Here is a 14,253-nt window from a genome sequence, read left to right as displayed (position 1 = left end):
ATGGAGGAAGGCATCACATGAAGAGTAAGTGTGCAAGACAGAAAGAAATGGGGCCAAACGTATCCTTTTATTAGAAGCCCACACTTGCAATAACAAACTCACTCCAGCAATAACAGCATTAATCCCTTTATGAGGGAAGAGGCTAATCAACTTTTAAAGACTCCACCTTTTAACACTGTTACAAAGGGTATTACGTTTCCAACATATGCATACATTTCCAACATTCTGGGAGACATATCCAAATCATAGAACTGAAAAATTCATTTCTGCTTAAAAATGCTATCATACCTCTTCCTCTTCCTCTCTGACATGAGAATGAGTATGTTCTATATAGATGCTGCTCCTAAAGACTATTTTCCAGCATGAAAACTCATATGGAGCAGCAATAAATAAAGCCATAGCAACCAGAGTCAGCCTACATGTAACATGAATAAGAAAGTTAATTACTGTGAACTACTGAAGTTTTAGTGCTATTTTTATACAACAAAACTAATTGCTATGCAAAAGGTAGTATCAGAAATAGATGCAGCCCTAACAAAATACCTAAGCGATATCATTAGAAATGTGTAACATGCCGGTGATGACATTTTATTGACATTTTATGGAAAAATGGCACTAGATATCATGCACTGGTGAACATTTGGTTAAATGTAAACCTTAAAATACCAAAGGTTTTAAGAACCTGAAAGGCAAGCAATGTATCTAATAAGCTTGTGAGATCTAGGGGATAGATTTTGAGAAGCAAAATTTTCTCAGAGTTTTGTTTATTAGTCACATGAAGCAAGTACTACAAGCAAGCAATGTACTTAGTAAGCTTGTGAGATCTAGTGGCTAGATTTTGAGAAGCAAAATTTTCTCAGAGTTTTTGTTTATTAGTCACATTAAGCAAGTACTACAAGACGAGTACCACTGTATGTGCTCAGAAAAGAATTGACTCACCTGCAAGCAGGGCAATAAGGAAATGCAAAGAATCCAGAAATTCTCAAACTTTCAGGGCTGAGAGTTGCAACTTCTCCTGTCCAATATGTAAAAGAAAAAAAACTGAGAAATTATACAAAGAATGATACCCAGTCTCAAGGCACAAACCAGAATCAAGGATGTGGCTCTGGTTTATTTCATTAAAATGTGTGCATGAATTAACATTGACCCCAGTGAATCCTTTCAGTTGGACCCAAAGTCTCAAGAAGAAGAGATTAAAAGTGCTCTCTTCAGTATAGAGAAATGGAGAATTTAAAAAGTATTGTAGGGGTAGGTAATAACAAATGTAGTTGACTGCATTAAATATATATAGTTATACACTTACATATTTTATTTCAATGTATACCTACATAAAATATTTTATATTTTATATAAAATATATAATATATACATGCAGGTGTATCCTAAATTAAAAGAGACTGTGACTGTTTGAATGTGAAACAATTATTGGTTTCCCAAATATCTATAGGAGTAAAAGAGGCTGAGAAAATTTCTCAATTCCCAAGGAAGCCATGTTCTCCATTGCTCTCTTCAAATTCGGAAAAGGATAATGGAAAAGAAAGGTACTCTCAGAGGATTAAATATTCATAGAGAATAATGAATTCATAGAGAATAATGATATGGGAAGTGGAACTTGGGCTCCATCAATGCACATTACCAATCTTTAGGGTAAGAAATTGCCTAATATTTGCCCAAAAGAAATTAAGAACTTTCAGAGTCAAGTTATTCTTGATGCTTCCCATTTTCCACATGTCAAAATGGTTTGTATATGAGTGTGTATGGGGATGCAAAATTTGTCTTTTTAGCACATAGGTATCTGATTAAGAGGAGCTGTAATGGGATTTGGGGTATTGGTAAAATTTTGGAGTATATTCATTGGGGAAAGAAGTAGAATATTTTACGCACAGAAGAGAGATGTAAGTATTTGTGAAGTCTTTGGTAGGTCACATTATTTTTCACAGCTATTAACTTCTCTGTGAGAGGTTTATACTTGCTCATCAATTGCTGTGTTACTTGTCAATGGCACCTATGGGAGGCTTTTTTTTTTTTTTTTTCTGAAACGGAATCTGGCTCTGTCGCCCAGGCTGGAGTGCAGTGGCATGATCTTGGCTCACTGCAACCCCCGCCTCCCAGGTTCAAGAGATTCTCTTGCCCCAGCCTCCTGAATAGCTGGGATTATAGGTGCCCACCACTGCACCAGGCTAAGTTTTGTATGTACAGTAGAGATGGGGTTTTACCATGTTGGCCAGGCTGGCCTCAAACTCCTGACCTCAGGTGATCCACCCGCCTTGGCCTCCCAAAGTGCTGAGATTACAGGTGTAAGCCACTGCGCTTGGCCTATGGGAGGAATTTACATCTGCAATACACTGACATGGAATGTAGCCTTGTAGCATGCTTTGGTCAAGATTACTAGTAAACATGGTGTACTCCACAGATAATCAAAGCTCTTAAAGGCATTTCAAGTCCCTATCTGCTCTCTTTCCCCTCAGTCTTTGGTCATAAGAATGTACAGGGCCCACATGGGAGATGCACTTTTTGCATAGATCTCAGAATACAAAAACTCGAAGGTCAGAGATAAAACACATCCACAGACTAAAGTAAGGCACAGATAAAGCATGTCCGTGGAATGAGAAATAAATATTTGGCTTTTTAAAAAGGTAAAGGAAGAGAAGTGTTCTAACCACAAAACCAACATTTCCCCACTTATATTTCAATAGAGAGCAAAATTCAATTGAAAGCAAGATTTTTAAAGCCCCACATTCTTATTTATTTATTTATTTTGAGACAGAGTCTTGCTCTGTTGCCCAGGCTGGAGTGCAGTGTTGCGATCTTGGCTCACTGCAACCTCCACCTCCCAGGTTCAAGCAATTCTTCTGCCTCAGCCTCCCAAGTAGCTGGGATTACAGGTGTGTGCCACCATGCCTGGCTAATTGTTGTATTTTTAGTAGAGATGGGGTTTCTCCATGTTGCTCAGGCTGGTCTTGAACTCCCAACCTCAGGTGATCCACCCGCCTCAGCCTCCCAAAGTGCTAGGATTATAGGCGTGAGTCATGGCGCCCTGCCTTTTTTGTTTGTTTGTTTGTTTGAGACAGAGGCTCGTTCTGTTGCCCAGGCTGGAGTGCAATGGTATGATATCGGCTCACTGCAACCTCTGGCTCCTGGGTTCAAACAATTCTCCTGCCTCAGCCTCCTGAGTAGCTGGGATTACAGGCTCCCGCCAGCATGCCTGGCTAGTTTTTGTATTTTTAGTAGAGATAGGGTTTCACCATGTTGCCTAGGCTGGTCTGAAACTCCTGACCTCAGGTGATCCACCCGTCTCAGCCTCCCAAAATATTGGGATTACAGGCGTGAGCCTGTGTGCCCAGCCAAGACCGCATACTCTTTAAAAGTGAGTGTTTGTTCTATTTGAAATATGGCACACTCAGACCCACACTTTTTAGGGAAGGGAGTCTGTGCTATTTGAAATATATATGCACATACTTATAATTTGCAATATAGTTCAAGATATATATCATGCTAGACTTTATGCAGGAGCAGAAAATAAGGCTATAGCTCAACCTTATATTCAATACTGTAAGAACAACCTTTCGCAAATCAGGTCTCTCTGGGCTTCAGATTCTTCATCAGTCAAACAGAAATATATACCCTGTCTAACAATCCTTGAGGATTTTTTGAAGATCCAAAAAGATATGAAATGTCAGAATATTTTATAAGATTTACATCAACATGCAAATTTTGTTGTATGAAATTAAAAAGATATACTCTTCAACAACACTGAAACTAGGGAGAGCCATTCTCTCCTTGAAAATGAAATAGTTGTTTGCATTTTTCATGGAGAATATGTTTGTTGCACATTCAAATATGCAAAACTTCCATTAAAATATTGCAAAAGAAAACATGAACTTATATAAAAGAAACCTAAGGCTCTGTGCATATACTTAACACATCCTTGAGCAGAGAACAATTACATGTAGGCAATAAAAAGTCCACAGATTTGATCACCCTTAAAGGACAGCAGAAATTAATATCCATACAAAGATTATTTGCTAAAATTGTATTCAGTTGTTCTGGAGACCAAAATTCTAATTTTCATCACTTTCTGAACATGATTTTTGCTTTTTCAAAGAAAAAAGTACTGAATGTTTTTTATTATTCTTTCTTAAATCCCTTACCAACAACACTTTATATGCAATTACAATGAAAAGAAGGACTGTTTTATTTAAATCTTCATCATTTTACATTGTATGAGAGAAGATAACTCAAGATAAGTGATGAGAACTGAATTCCAATGATGTGCTAAATACTGAGCCAATCAAGGTCCTGAAATGTATTGCTCATTTAATCTGTCACTGAGTTTCTGTTTAAAATAAGTGTGCAAATTTTGAGGCATATTGACCTACTGTACATTTTTGTGATAAGAAAATCATAATCATTAAGTGATTACTTCCTTAACTGCAAGTTATTAATACAACTCATTGAAAAACTACCAATGACATTCTTCACAGAATTAGAAAAAAAATATTCAAACATTCATATAGAACCAAAAAAGAGACCTATTAGCCAAAGCAATCCTAAGGAAAAAGAACAAAGCTGGAGGCATCACATTACCCAACTTGAAACTATACTAGAAGGCTACAGTAATTAAAACAGCATGGTACTGTTATGAAAACAGACACATAGTCCAATGGGACAGTATAGAAAGCCCAGAAATAAAGCTGCTTGCCTACAACCACCTATCTTTGACAAAATTAACAAAAATAATAAAAGGCAAAAGGATTCCCTATTCAATAAATGGTGCTGGGATAACTGGCTAGCCATATGCAGAATACTGAAACTGGGCCCCTATTTATACCACATACAAATATCAACTCCAGGTGGATTAAATACCCAAATGTGAATCCCCAAACTATAAAAACCCTCAAAGAAAACCCAGGCAATACCATTCTGAACATAGGCCCTGGTAAAGATTTCATGACAAGCCAAAAACAATGGCAACGCAAGCAAAAATTGTCAAATCTAATTAAACTTATGAGCTTCTGTGCAGCAAAAGAGACTATCAACAGAGTAAATATACAACCCACAGAATGGGAGAAAATATTTGCAAACTATGCATCCAATCAAAGAGCTAATAACCAGAACCTATAAGGAATTTAAGTAAATTTACAAGCAAAAAACTAACAACCCCACTAAAAAGTGGACAAAGGACATGAACAGTCACATTTCAAAAGAAGACATACATGTAATCAACAAGCATATAAAAAATGCTCAACATCACTAATCATCAGAGAAATGTAAATTAAAACCACTATGAGATATCATGTCATGCCAGTGAGAATGGCTATTATTAAAGTAAAAAAATAACAGATGGTGGCGAGGTTGCAAAGAAAAGGGAATACTTACACACTGCTGGTGGGAATGTAAATTAGTCCAGACACTTTGGAAAGCAGTTTGGTGTTTTCTCAAAGAACTTAAAACAGAACTACTATTTGACCCAGCAATCCCATTATTGGGTATATAAAGGAATAGAAATCATTTTACCATAAAGACACATACATGTGCATGTTTATTGCTGCGCTGTTCACAGTAACAAAGACATGGAATCAACCTAGATGCCCATCCACAGCAGACTGGATAAAGAAAATGTGGTACATATACACCATAGAATACGATGCAGTCATAAAAGATAACAAAATCATGTCCTATGCAGCAATACGGATGGAGCTGGAGGCCATTATCGTAAGTGAATTAACACAGGAACAGACAAGCAAATATCACATACTCTCACTCATAAGTGGAAGCTAAACATTGGGTACTCATGGACATAAAGACAACAATAGACACTGGGAACTACTAGAGGAGGTTTGGGGAGCAAGGGTTGAAAAACTATCTATTGGATACTATGCTCACTACTTGGGTGATGGAATCATTTATATACCAAACCTCAGCATCACACAATATGTTCATGTAAAAAACCTGCACATGTACCCCCTGAATATAAAATAAAAGTTGTAATTATTTACAAAATAAATAAAATGAGGTAGGAGATGGAGATATTTGATTATAAGGTCACAATGTGATAATCACATCCACTTTTTTAGATAATTTAAGTTCTCTCACTCATCTCACTCAAATTTTCATTTAGATAATATGAACTTGATCTCTTTCCCAGTTGTTTTCTGTTTTAGTATTTGGTAATTTACTCTGTACAATAATTTCTTTTTTGAATAAAAAACATTAAAATGTAATTTGTCCTACCAAATATTAAAATATATTTAAAAGATCAAATAATTTAGAAGGTGTGATGTTAATTTGAGAAAGTTCTGATGGCTCAATGCAGCAAAATTTCAATGCAGAAATTGAATTCAGTTACTTTAGAATTCAAAAACCTAGGAAAGATACAAGGGAGTGGGCCGGGCGCGGTGGCTCAAGCCTGTAATCCCAGCACTTTGGGAGGCCGAGACGGGCGGATCACGAGGTCAGGAGATCAAGACCATCCTGGCTAACACGGTGAAACCCCGTCGCTACTAAAAAGTACAAAAAACTAGCCAGGCGAGGTAGCGGGCGCCTGTAGTCCCAGCTACTCGGGAGGCTGAGGCAGGAGAATGGCGTGAACCCGGGAGGCAGAGCTTGCAGTGAGCTGAGATCCGGCCACTGCACTCCAGCCTGGGCGACAGAGCAAGACTCCGTCTCAAAAAAAAAAAAAAAAAAAAAAGATAAAGGGACTTAGGGGCTCCCATGGAAAGGATGGGAGGGGTACAGATTTTCTATTTGGTTTTCTGTTCCTGCATTAGTTTGCTTAGGATAATGGCCTCCATTTACATCAATGTTGTTGCAAAGAACAACAGTGTTTCCTAGATTTTCTTCCTGGATTCCTATAGTTTGTGATCTTACAGTCTTGTTATGTATTTCTAAGAATTTATCCATTACTTCTATGTTGTCCAATTTGTTGGCTTATAATTTTTTATAGTAATCTCTTACGAATCTTTGTATTTCTATGATATCAATTGTAGTGTCTATTCTTTCTATTACAATTTTCTTTGAGTTTTATCTTTTTTTCTTAGTCTAGCTAACGGTTTGTCAAATTTGTTTATCTTTTAAAAAACCCAACTTCTGGTTTTATTTCAAATATAATATTGTAATAAACGTTATGTACCTATTAAAAGGCAACCCTTCAGTGTTTCTATATTTCGTGTACCAATGCTCAATAAATATTGTATCTTTTAAAACTGTACCTAGATTCTTGCATTATCTTACTAACTTGTTCAGCCCCCTTACCTCAGATCTCTTCCTTCTGTAGTGTGCAGTGCACACTGCATCATGTAACATCTGAAATGCATGAGATATGATGACATTAACATGACAGATCATGCTGGAATTCCCTAGTCTTTCCATTACCTATGAGTTAAAACCCTGACTCTTCAACATGGACCAAAAGCCCTACATGATCGGGCTCTCTCTTACCACCCAGCTTCATCTTTTCCCATTTAACTCCTGTCCCTCCAATTTTGTGCCCTGTGCATTTTCACATCCAGGTCATGCTGTGTGATGACCCCCCGGGACCTTTGTACAGGCCAATCCCTTTGCCTGAAACATTTCCCACCTTTTCTACCTATTCCTAATTACAGTCGGCATAGAATGGAATATAATCCAAATTCGTCATCTTGCCTAAAGGCCTTGCAAGATCTAGCCTCTGCCCCTAGTTCCAGCCACATAAGCCCTATTCTCACTCCTGTAAACACCAAGTCCTTTACCATCTCCAGTTTTCCATGTATGTCATTCTTCCCACTTAGAAATTTGGTTTTTTAGCTCTGCTCTTCATCTACTTTACTCTTATATGCTTCAGGTCTCATTTCACATACAATTTCCTCAGGGAAAATTTTCTCAAATTTATCTTTACATTGGAGTATAAACTCTATTATACATTATCTAAGCTCCTTGTAGTTTTTCTTTACAGTTTTTTCTAAATCACATTTTCTAATCATATGTCTTTATCTAATTTTAAAAATTAATGTCTGCTATCTACAAAAGACTTTATAATCAGTGGAAGCATAGCACTTTTTCTTGATGAGAAATCAAATATTTCATCTAGACCTCCTGGCAGATAGCAAAACAGGTAACCTAGCAGTCATTTGATAAACACTTTTAACATTTTTAGATTTTTGCCGATTTTTATTTATGCAATTAAATTGGCTTTTTGTAAGAGCTCAGCAGGAGAAGCAATATGTTTTTATGCTCACTAGTCATACAGTCAAACTTTATTATATCATAATCATTCCTCAGTAGTCAGGAATGAGAATGCTGATTCCTTTTGCAATGACGATGCTAAAGAAAATATGTATTTACAATAGGACATGAAATGTGTGAAATACAGAATATCCAACATTAGTGGTAAAGTCAGTGAGTTTATCTGGCTTTCTTTACTTTTTTTGTAAACTTTTATTTCAGTTTCAGTATTATATGTGAAGATTTGTAATATAGTTAAAATACATGTCATGGGGGTTTGGTGTAGTGATTATTTCATTACCCAGGTAATAAACATAGTGCCTGATACATAGTTTTGTGATCCTCACCCTCCTCCCACCCTCCACTCTCAAGTAGGCCCCAGTGTCTAGTGTTCCCTTCTTTTTGTCCATGTGCACTCAAAAGTTAGCTCCCACTTATAAGAGGGAGCATGCAGAATTTGGTTTTCTGTTCTTGTGTTAGTTTGCTTAGGATAATGACGCCCAGGTCCATCCATGTTGCTGCAAAGGACAATGGTGTTTCCTAGTTTTCTTTTAGGATTCTTATAGTTTGTGGTCTTACATGTAAATTTTTAATCCATCTTGATTTGGTTTCTCTATATGGTGAAAGGTAATAGTCCAGTTTAATTCTTCTGCATACAGCTAGCCAGCTATCCCAGCACCATTTATTGAATAGGGAATGCTTTCTGCACTGCTTATTTTTGCCAGCTTTGTTGAAGATCAGATGGCTGTAGGTGTGTTGCTTTATTTCTCGGCTCTCAAACCTGTTCTATTGGTCTATGTGTCTGTGTTTGTACCCGTGCTATGCTGTTTTAGTTACTGTAGCATTGTAGTATATTTTGAAGTTGGTTAATGTGATGCTTCCAGCTTTGTTATTTTTGCTTAGGATTGCTTTGGTTAATTGGGCTCTTTTTGGTTCCATATGAATTTTAGAACAGTTTTTTTCTTCTAATTCTATGAAAAATAACAGTAGTTTGATAGGAATAGCATTGAACTTGTAGACTGAGCAGTATGATCATTTTAACAATATTCATTCTTCCAATCAATAAGCTTGGAATGTTTTCCCATTTGTTTGTGTCATCTATGACTTCTTTCAGCAATGTTCTGTAGTTTTCCTTGAAGAGAACTTTCACCTCCTTGATTCGATGTATTTATAGGCATTTTATTTTTTGTGTGTGGCTATTTTAAATGGAATTGTGTTCTTCATTTGGCTCTCAGATGGAATCTTATTGTTCTATCTCATTTTAAAGAGGGAACTGAATTTTGAGAGTACTGGTTTCTCCTTAGTTAGATAAGTCATTAATAATAAATATAAAATACTAAGACAGTTGATTTATTTTTTTGACTTAATTTTTATGTGCCTGTGGTAATTACTTTCTGGATTTCAGAATTTATATTCCCAACTCAGAATGAATGATTTTGAGATAGTTATATTCATGCAATAATCTCATGAGGCCAATGAACTCAGTCTCTGGCTTGAGGAAAGAGCAGTTTAGTGCTGTCACATCAGTGTCTCTTCGAAAGTCCTAGATTGGAAAGGGGTGAAGTTCTCTTTTACCTTTTTAGAATAGAAGTGCATTATTTTTAAGGAAGTGTTACACTTTAGAAGCTGTAAACAACTGTTCACACCTTAAGCAAATAAAGGAGGAAGCTTAATTGAGGAATGAAGGAAAATGCAACAGAACATTAGGAACATGGGTAAGGAGGTAGGAGAAGCTCCCTCAGATGTAGAGATTAGCTGAAAAATGTGAGTCTGAGAGTTCACATTTCCTGATTTGCCTGTGTTTCATTCAATATTGCAACAAGCCATTTTCTTTCTCAAATGTACTTTGTAGCTGGTCTATATGCACATCTTTTTGCTCTAATATTACATTTTCCGTTACCAAGAAGCAGACTGTCACCCTAGTAACACAAGTGTCATATCTCACATGCAAACACCTGCACTCTTTGAAGAAAACATCACACATTCATTGCACATAATAATGTGATCAAAAAAGGTGACGTTTTCAAGTTTTTTAAAGGAGGGTATGAACTTGAAAAAAAATGATATATCTATTATAAAGGGTAAGGAAAATTTCACCTTTATAAGTCATAATTGGAGGCTAATTATTACATGTTTACCTTCTAAGTACTTATTACATATATTGTTACTAAAAGCATATGCCTATGTATATTCATATTTCTGACTTCTTACATAAACATTAGCATATTATACAAATTTTTCTCCACCTTCATTTATTCACTTTCAATATATCCTGGAGATCACAGCATAGAAGTATGTAAATTCCTTATTTCTTTTTAAGACTGGAGGCCTGGTGTGGTGGCTAATGCCTGTAATCTCAGCAATTTGGGAGGCCGAGGCGGGTGAATCACAAGGTCAAGAGATTGAGACCCATCCTGGCCAACATGGTGAAACCCCGTGTCTACTAAAACTACAAAAATTAGCTGGGCATGGTGGTGGGTGCCTATAATTCCAGCTACTTGGGAGGCTGAGGCAGGAGAATCGCTTGAACCCAGGAGGCAGGGGTTGCAGTGAGCCGAGATTGCGCCACTGCACTCCAGCCTGGGCGACAGAGAGAAACTCTATCTTAAAACAAACAAACAATATATAAACAAACAAACAAACAAAAAACCGGACGCTGTGGCTCACGCCTGTAATCCCAGCAGTTTGGGAGGTCAAGGTGAGCAGATCACGAGGTCAGGAGATTGAGACCCATCCTGGCCTAACACGGTGAAACCCCGTCTCTACTAAAAATACAAAAATTAGCCAGGCGTGGTGGTGGGCACCTGTAATCTCAGCTACTTGGGAGGCTGAGGCAGGAGAAGGGCGTGAACTCGGAAGGCAGAGCTTGCAGTGAGCCGAGATCGTGCCACTGCACTCCAGTCTGGGAGACAGAGGGAGACTCTGTCTCAAAAACAAAACAAAACAAAGACAAAAAACTGGAATGCATGACTTTTAAGGGCTCTTCAAACTCTGACATTTATGTTTTCTGTAGAGTCATGGAAAGAAATTATATCTATTATTTGTGCTGTATTTGTCTTTTTCCTTTAAGCTTGTTTTCAAAGTATACTGCTTTGTTTAGCAGTTTCTTACAGATAATTTATTTTTTTAAAAAGTACAAAATGGCAGGTCTGATCTCTTTCTTTTGTCATAAGGAAATTGCCCTCTTCTCCAATCAACAATTGCAACAATTACAGTGAATGTTATGTTTTGTCACTTGGTTAAGTACTAGGTATTCAGTAGTGACCATTATGTTTGTTGTACTCAAGGTGGTTAAAATGTAGCTTACAACAACAGATAAGCTCATAGAGATGATCAATAATATGTTAGAATTTCTATTAACGAAGTCTCCAGCATTTGAGAATGATAGTAACATATAAACTAAATAGAAATGAACCAACTTGTTTGTTCATAACATAAAGATTCAAATGAATAGATTTTTTCGGTAACAAAACCTGAATCAGATATAAAAATGGAGTTTTTAACTATCAAGCTATACTAAATGACTGATATATCCAAACACATCACAGTCAGACAACTGTTTCTTCCACTGAAGTCAGGGAAGACCTCTCCCCATAAGTGAACCCCATCAGAGTAGGGTTACATGCATGAAGGGTGATCTGAGATGTAGATAGAATAAAGTTGTGCCATGCATAAACTGTGACTCTTCATTCAACTCATTAATCAGATAAGTTACACATTTCCCTTGGAGAGAAGCACATGAGAGAAGAAGTGAGATAAGACGCTCTATATTATGAGGAACTGCAGAATGGTATTGAACAAGAAACGAAGGAATGAAAGAACATGATGTATTTATGAAAATAAAAGTGATTCCACAGGGCTGTAGCTGCAGTTACTGGAGCTCCAGTGTTATATTAAATCACACAATGCTGCACATTATTGCCACTACCGATTTATGATCTCTACTCTACCAAGTTCCCAAAGCTGACAGAAATTATTCTCTGAATCCTTAGGTCTCTCCCTCCATCTTCCACGTTTTTTCTCTTAACGTGTATCCATTTTGCCAAGAACATATTCTATCCTTTTTAACCTTTTTCTGAGGAAAAAAAAGTCTGCCTTTTTATTCACATGGAAAATATGACATAAGACAAAAATTTGCTTAACTGGTTCTCCTACCAACATTTGACTTTCTGGTATTCTACCATTGTATTCTTATTTCTCTCTATTTTAGAAGAGTTGGCCTTTTACGTGATTAAGAATTATGCTATCACCTTTACTACGGATCCCATCTCTTCCCATTACTTTGTAAACATTACATTTTTGTTCTTGATCTTTAAAGCATCTCACTTTACCAAATTCTTGCCATCACTTAAAAAAGTGTTTTCACAATTTTATTTAACATCATGGATAGATGTTATGTAAAAATGTATCCCAATCTATCTCAAATACAGAGATGTACACATTAGAAAATATTTTTCACCTTGACACAAACAAAAGAAAATCTGCTAGCTTTTGAATTTGTTTGCTTTTGCTTTTCTAGTTCTTTCAATTGTGATGTTAGGATGTGGATTTTAGATCTTTCCTGCTTTCTCCTGTGGGCATTTAGTACTATAAATTTCCATCTAAACACTGCTTTAGCTGTGTCTTAGAGATTCTGGTATGTTGTGTCTTTGTTCTCATTGGTTTCAAAGAACTTATTTACTTCTGCCTTCATTTTGTCATTTAACTACCCAGTAATCATTTAGGAGCAGGTTGTTCAGTTTCCATGTAGTTGTGCTGTTTTGAGTGAGTTTCCTAATCCTGAGTTCTAATTTGATTGCGCTGTGGTCTGAGAGACTGTTCATAATGACTTCCATTCTTTCGCATTTCCTGAGGTGTGTTTTACTTCCAATTATGTGGTCAATTTTAGAATAAGTGCAATGTGATGCTGAGAAGAATGTATATTCTGTTGATTTATGGTGAAGAGTGCTGTAGATGTCTATTAGGTCCGCTAAGTCCAGAGCTGAGTTCAAGTCCTGAATATCCTTGTTAATTTTCTGTCTCATTAATCTGTCTGATATTGACAGTGCAGTGCTAAAGTCTCCGACTGTTATTGTGTGGGAGTCTAAGTCTCCTTGTAGGTCTCTAAGGACTTGCTTTATGAATCTGAGTGCTCCTGTATTATCCAATACAGGAGCTATCCTAAATATATATTTAGGATAGTTAGCTCTTCTTGCTCTGTTGATCCCTTCATTCTGAGCAAAAAGAACAAAGCTGGAGGCAGCACACCACCTGACTTCAAACTATGATACAAGGCTAGAGTAACCAAAAGAGCATGATACTGATACCAAAACAGATATGTAGACCAATGGAACAGAATAAAGGCCTCAGAAATAACGCCACATGTCAACAACCATTTGATCTTTGACAAACCTGACAAAAACAAGCAATGGAGAGAGAATTCCCTATCTAATAAATGGTGTTGGGAAAACTGGCTAGCTGTATGCAGAAAATTGAAACTGGACCCCATCCTTACACCTTATACAAAAATTGACTCAAGATGGGTTAAAGACTTAAACGTAATATCTAAAACCATAAGAACCCTAGAAGAAAACCTAGGCAATACATTCAGGACATAGGCATGGGCAAGGACTTCATGACTAAAAAACAAAAAGCAATGACAACAAAAGCCAAAACTGACAAATGGGATCTAATTACACTAAAGAGCTTCTGCACAGCAAAAGAAACTATCATCAGAGTGAACACGCAACCTACAGAATGGGAGAAAATGTTTGCAGTCTATCCATCTGACAAAGGACCAATATCCAGAATCTACAAGGAACTTAAACAAATTTACAAGAAAAAAAACAACCCCAACAAAAAGTGGGCAAAGGATATGAACAGACACGTCTGAAGAGAAGACGTGTGTCCAACATGTGTCCAACAAACATATGAATATGTTTGTTGTTTATGTGTCCAACAAACATATGAATAAAAGCTCAACATCACTGGTTATTAGAGAAATGCAAATCAAAACTACAATGAGATACTATCTCATGCCAGTTAGAATGGTGATCATTAAAAAGTCAGGAA

This window comes from Macaca mulatta, chromosome 2 (assembly GCF_049350105.2).
Source record: "Macaca mulatta isolate MMU2019108-1 chromosome 2, T2T-MMU8v2.0, whole genome shotgun sequence".
NCBI lineage: Eukaryota > Metazoa > Chordata > Mammalia > Primates > Cercopithecidae > Macaca > Macaca mulatta.
Note: the sequence above shows the minus strand (reverse complement) of the source record.